Consider the following 7,343-nt stretch of genomic DNA (forward strand, 5'->3'; position numbering starts at 1 on the left):
TCCTTTGTTCTCCATTTCAGCACCGTGTTCTGCTTGCTCAAGGGTTTTTGATGGGGATATTTATGGGGATCATGCAGTGTCTTGTGCTAGGATGGTGGGTATTAAACATCGGCACAACGTTGTTCGTGATACCCTTGTTGATATTTGTTTTCGGTCTGGGATTTCTGCTCGAAAAGAGGTTAACGTTGGGTTAACTGGAGGGAACGACGGGGCTCTTCGACCAGCAGATATGTTGCTTTATTCCTGGGATAGAGGCCTTGATGTATGTGTTGACTTGATGGGATCTTCACCTTTGACACAATCGGGGTTGTCTGACTTCGTTCCTGGTCGTGTTGTGTCTACGGCGGCTCAGCGGAAGCGGGACAAGTATGGGGCGCGTTGCAGGGCTATTGGCTACGGTTTTCTTCCTTTCTCCTTTTCTTCGTTGGGGGAATTAGATAAGGATGCTATTGCGTTGCTGAAGCGGGTTCAGGCGTTTGCTAAGATTCAGGATATTGGTGCTCGTGCGGCAGCTCACATCTTCAGCAGGATCGGGTTCGCTATAGCTAGAGGGGTAGGGGCCCAGATTGTATCTCGGCTCCCCACTAATTTCTTGTAAATTGATTGAATTTGTAGGTTTTTTTTCTGATATAATAATAATAATAATAATAATAATAATAATAATAATAATAATAATAATAATAATAATAATAATAATAATAATAATATATTTTTAAAAATAATAATAATAATAATAATAATAATAATAATAATAAGCAGCTGCCACCCCTTTCTCGAAAAACACCCTACCCCTACTCCACCCCCGCCGAAAAATTGGCCCCCACCCCCGAAAATCCCTCCCCCGATGCCGGAAAATGGCACCCCTCCCCCCACCTCGCGAAACCCTCCCACCCTAAACCGAAAAACACCCCCTCTTAAAACCTCCACCCTCGAAATCGCCCCCCTCCCCTTCCCCCACCCCTGAAATCGACCCCCCCTCCCCCACCCTCGTAGAACCCTCCCGGTAGGTCGATTTCAGGGGTGGGGGAAGGGAGCGGGGCGATTTCAAGGGAATCCCCCCAGTAGGTCGATTTTAGGGGTGAGGGAAGGGAGAGGGCGATTTCAAGGGTGGGGGTTTTGGGAGGGGGTGTTTTTCGGTTTAGGGAGGGAGGGTGGGAGGGTTTTTGCAAGGGTGAGGGGGAGGGAAAGCGGTGGATTTCGAGGGTGGGGGAGGGGTTTTCGAGGGTGAGGGTCGATTTTCCGGCAGGGTGGGGTGGGCATTTTCCGAGATGGGAATTGGGGCTGGGTTGGATTTATTTATTTTTTTTAATTATAACAGATTTTAAAAAAAAAAACAATTAATTTTAATTTTTGGACCACTAAAATTCTGACAAGAGACATTTTTTAAAAAAAAAAAGAAAAAAAGAGTTAACCTTCTTTTCAGGTAACCGGTCATCTGAGATCTTTAAAAGAAGATGGGTTTCAAAGTTGAGATTTTTACGGGATAATACATAGTTGTGATTTTTCATTGTAAACCGCCAAAAGTTGGGATTTATAAACTCAATTTTTCCAAAAAGAAATTATCATCAAACAATCTAGGAAAAACTAGAAATAATAATCTCACCTTTCACACACTTTGTTTCAATAATCTCAACTTTCGAGCAAAACTAAATGTATTACATATACATACAAAGTACGTAGTATATTACTTGAGTAATTTAAACAAACGATATTAATATTATCAAATCTATTAAAAAATTACTATAAATTTTAAATTATAAATTAGTTAAATAAAATCCCTAAAATAACAAGTGTCACAATCTCATTCTCAAACCAACAATTAAAGTAATATACTACCTCCGTTACACGTTAAGTGCAACATTTGCCAAATAAGGAAGCTACACATTAAGTGCAACAAAGTGAAAATTTCCTAATATAGTAAAAAAAATTTTGCCAAATTACAATTCTGCCCTTACTTAATTTTCTTAAAAAACAAATTAACACAAATTTACAGATTTGATTAGAATCCATTTCTTAGTTAATTTATCAAATGACTCCCACCAAAATCAAAACACAAACCTCCCAACTACCCACATTTAATTGAATCAATTCACATTAAATCAACTCTCACCTTCATCATTCATCTTCATTCATCTCATGAACCCAGAAACCCTAACCACAACCATACGCCCCTCTTTCTCTCTCTTCCATCCATCTCTGTCTTCCATCAATCTCTCTCTTCCATTCGAGTTTCCCCCGTTGATTTTCCGATCAGATCTGACCGGAATCAACGCTTTTTCCCTTTTTTTTTAAACAAATTTCACTGATTTACTCGTTTGTGTACACTTGAGTCCCTAAAAATGGCTGATTTGACCCCTTTACATGATGCGTTTTTCGCTTGTGATGATGACGACGAACGTGATGTTCTTGATGAGCTTATTGTGTATCTTGAGGATGATTTGCCTTGGCCTTTTCAATTTTACACATCCGGTGAAGCTAAGGAGGCGTTGTCTGACCATTCTTTTGAGTGTTTGGGAAGGGTCCTTAATTCTATTCAGATGGAAAAAGGTGAAGATCCTGTGGTGGATTTGGAAGAGAACTACCATCCTAGGGTTCCAATTGTCAAACCGACAAGACCCACCTTTAAACCAAGAAGGCTAGGTAGAGCTACAATTATGCGGAGGATAAGTGGGAAGGGGGTGAAAATTTGTGATGCTGAAGAAAGGGACAACGGGAACGAGGGAGGTTCAGATGGAAAGGGAGGGGGAAAACACGGGGGTAAGGGGAAGGAGACGAAGAAAGGGGGAAAGGGTGGGGTAAAAGAAAAGGGAAAGGTTGTTGAAGAGGAGGAGTACTATGGTTTTACAATGAAATATCCCCCAGCCAAAATGATCTTCCCTTCTGAAGAAGCAAAAGATGGCAACAAAAGGATCAGATCTGGGTTCGTGGTTGATGAGGACCAATTCGATCCATGTTACCTCGATTTTCTGAAACATCTTGATCGAAAATTTCACCCTTCTCAGTGAATGGGCAGCGTATAATTTTCTTCACCCATATTTAATTTCTGTTTCTGTTTACCTTAGTCCCTTTGTTTTTTGCATGAAATATATGCTAGCTCTGGTTGTTATATTCTTCAATACATGTTTTGCTTTATTGTTATTGCTATTGCTACAATGAGATAATCTTGCTATGAGTCCCAATTGTGATGATTATCGATGTTGCTCCTATTTTGAATATGGTTGGCTTTTTTGGTGATATTGTGAATATGGTTGTGGTTTTCTGGTTGATATTGTGGATATGGTTGGCTATTTTGGTTGTGGTTTTCTGGTGATATTGTGAATATGGTTGTGGTTTTCTAGTTGATATTGTGGATATGGTTGGCTATTTTGGTTGTGGTTTTCTGGTGATATTGTGAATATGGTTTTGGTTTTCTGGTTGATATTGTGGATATGGTTGGCTATTTTGGTTTATATTGTGAATATGGTTGGGTATTCTGGTGATATTGTGGATATGGTTGCCTTTTCTGTTTCACATTGTGAATATGGTTGCCTTTTGTGGTTCATGAATGTTGATGAATATGGAGATGGTTGATTGATGAATGATGAATGTTGCCTTGAATGCATGTATTTCATTGAATTGGGGAGGTCATTGTAATGCATGTCAGTCCTATTTTGGTTTATTGATCTCAGTGATACTTAGTTGAGAGATCAGTTTATGTTGTAGATTTCCAGATGATGAAGGGACTCAATTGACAAAATGGTTCATGTGTTTGATTTTGCTCCATTAAATTGTGTAACATTTGATGTTTGAGGTAACAAACCATGACTCATGTACTGAAAAAAAAAATTACCTTCTGATGGAAATGCTTAAAATAAATAAGGCACACACACATATAAAGAGTCCCTACTTGATTGCCTTACATGCCATTAGTTTAATTACACACAAAAGATGGCATAACCACATAGCAAATTTTACTAAGGGGCCCTAGACTAATTACATTCATAAAATGTGGTTACATGTGGCAATCAACAAATGTTACAACTTGTAATCAACTTGATTGCCTTCCATGCCTTTTCTTAACTGTACATACAAAAGGGCAGAAACACATAACCACATTATAAGGAGTCCCTATGACTATTACCTGCACAAAATGTGGTTCAAAATGGCAATATGTACTGCTGCATTTAGTCTGCATCCACTTCATTCCTTCCTTCTTCATTTCCTGCTTCTTGTTCTGCATTTGTGTCATTTGGTCGATCTGGCCTGAACCTTTCACTAAGATAGTGGATTGCCTCCTCTAAAATATGCTTGTCCACTGGAACATTTCTGGGCAAAATTCCTGCATTTTCCAGCCTTTCCTTTGCCATATGTGGAGTTCTGAAGTTGTTTCCCCCTTTATGCTGAAGAATCTTTAGCATAACCATTTGTAGTGTCAACCAACTGTTTCTGTTCACAATAGGGTCAAACTCAGTGTATGCATTCTCAACTTCCTTAATTAACTCAGAAAAATTAGTTGGGAAAGTATGATATTGCAGTGACTGAATTGAGTTGAATAGGCCTAAGTCTAAGACATTTAAATCAGGGGATTGGGCTGGTTGATATATCATTTGGATGTTGAGGCCCCTTTGGGTTGCTGCTGCCACAAACTCTGGATCTGTTGGTATTTTGTGTGGTCTAGCGTTGTCCCATTGAATGTACACATCCCTGCCTAATTGTCTTGGCCACTTCTCTAGAATAGATGGAATGACTTTGTTTAAAAGCATATCTCTTATGATATCTTTTGTGACATGTTGATGTGCTTTTAATTCCATTGTCCCAGCTTGCCTGTTCTTGCTACTTTTTTTAGCCATTTGCTCATACACAAATGGGAAAATCCCATACTTCCCATCGTGAATAATTCTGCCTTGTTCATCTTGAAGTACTCTGCCAATGAGTCCCATGAACATGCCTTTCACTTTGAACCTTTTACTTTGTTGGCATCTGTATGGGTCTTCTTCTAGTGGACAGAGATAAAATTCCTTGTCTCCGGGTTTAAATAAAACCATTTTTCGTCGATATGAATGACTTTATCCATATCAACAAATCTGGGATTTGTTGTGGGTGTGCCAGGGATGATATGGGATAAAACCCAATTCATCCTTGCAATCTTATGATCTGCACTGAGGGCTGGATGATTGTTGCTTGAATGAACCCTTAATTTGCCCTGTTTAATCAACCTATGAAGTGTGACATGTGAAATTCCCAAAGCAGCCGCATAACTTCTTTCGGTTGTCCGCAACCTTAGAGGGACTGACTGTAGTAGTGCATCTGGCCATTCTTTTGGTTTTGGACCAACCCTCCCCAATTTCTTTGTCCTGACATCAATCACCTCTCCATTTTCTCTCTGTTTTTGCATGTCCTTAAACACTCGATGTACTGTTGATCTGTGAACATGAAATTTCCTGGCTATTTTTGATTGTGCACGACGAGGTAATTCATCATCCTCTTGTAGCATAGCAAGAAGATGATCGACAATTCCCCTTCTTTGGTCCAGAGTTAATTGTTTTCTGCAAATCGTTGGCTACCCGTGTTCATTTTCTTCATCTGTCTCTGTTTCATAACCATCTTCATCTGTTTCCATATCATCAAATTGTTGATTTTCTTCATCGATTAGCATTTGTTCAATACTCCAAAACCCATCACCACTGACCTCTTCCATTGCTTGCTGTCTTCTTTTTTTTTTTTTTTTTTGTGTTGTTGTTTTCAGATTTTTTTGACAAAGCAGAAGGAACCTGAAGTTGGAATATAAGCTGCTGATGAAGCTGTTCTTGAATGCTGCTGTAGGAATTAATTTTTTGCTTCAATTTAAAAAAAAAAAAAAAAAAAAAAGCTTTGGTTGTAATTTTATCTAACTCATGCTGACTGGTGGTTGTGTTATGAACTTATGGAACAATGAAATGCGTTTGTAGCTGCCTCTTTATAAAGGAGGTTGCCTTTTGGAACAAAGAATGTCTGCCTTTGATATTTGGCAAAATTTTGATTTGAAATTTGGTGAAAAGTGGGGCGGGAAATCCACTTCCCCCACAAAATTTTGGCAGACTTATTAAAAGTAAACCAAGGATTAATGGGACCCACTTTTCTCTCTCCTCAAACTAATCACATGCACTTATTTTATTTAATCACTCTTTCCATTTTTTTTCTTGGGAAATGTGCACACCCCTTTGTTGCACTTAACGTGTAACGGAGGTAGTATGTCGCTCTTTTAACAATATATAAACTCATAAACAAATATTAAAAGTACACAAAACAACATGTATCATATAAAAAATTCAAAATTTATAAATAAGAATTACAAACATCAATTAGAAATTCAAAGAAAAAGCACAGGATGCACAACATATGAACATAAAGCATTAAAATTTACTTATAGAGTAACGTAGTTGATATTTGAAAAGTAATACTGGTTGTCTTCCCATATCCTAATAGCCAATAGATGTTGATTATAGTTTCTAAGTTTTACTTTACTTCCTACGGGCTACTTTCCTAGTACCTAGGGTTTTGGGCCTAATATTCATCCTGTTACACTAATTTTTATTTGGGCCGACACTAGGGGTCGGGCCCTTGAAGGCCCCCCATGAAGGTCCGCCATTGGTTTTAATAATCTCAACTTTAGGGGCCGTTGATATTCTTCAATCCAAATTCCCAAATATCGATTAAATGGGTTAATTTGGTTAAAGCGACACATGTCACAAATTAATTGGTTAAAAACATATTTAATTAGCCAAAATCCCAACCACCCCATGGTTCAAAAATGCGGTTTCGATTTCGATCACGAGAATGATTGCGGTGTCGCGGGCACGCTTATGATGCGTTGATCGCGGACCATGTCACGGTTGTCTCGATGCACATTTGATTTCAAGATAGTATAGGATTAGAGCCATTAGTGAGGTGATATGGGGGCATAATAATAGATTTGAGCCATTAGTGGGGAGATATGGGGGAATCTTTCACTATATCTTTGAATAGAAAGTAACTTTTGTGTGAAATAATATATGTAACTTTTAATGTGGGGTGATTTAGGGTTGAAATGTTTGATTCGGATAAAATCGCGGGGTTTTTTAATATCCCTTGTTGATGCGGACAATCTCGGTTCGGTTAATTGAATTTCCTTTACAAAACAACCCAACCAAGACGTCGCGGCCTTGTTTTTATACCTTGAACCACCCCAAAAGATCTTGCAACCCGCCAGCCAGCCACCTCTCTAGTCGGACCGCCGGCCCTCCCCCACCACTAGAGTCGCTGCTCCAGTCGCTACCTTCTAAACCACCATCCCCTTCCCCTAAACTCCCACACCACAAGCCAAACCCCAAAAACAAGCAGCCCCA

The sequence above is a fragment of the Chenopodium album genome, chromosome 6 (genome assembly GCF_948465745.1).
Source record: "Chenopodium album chromosome 6, dcCheAlbu1.1, whole genome shotgun sequence".
In the NCBI taxonomy this organism is placed as follows: domain Eukaryota; kingdom Viridiplantae; phylum Streptophyta; class Magnoliopsida; order Caryophyllales; family Amaranthaceae; genus Chenopodium; species Chenopodium album.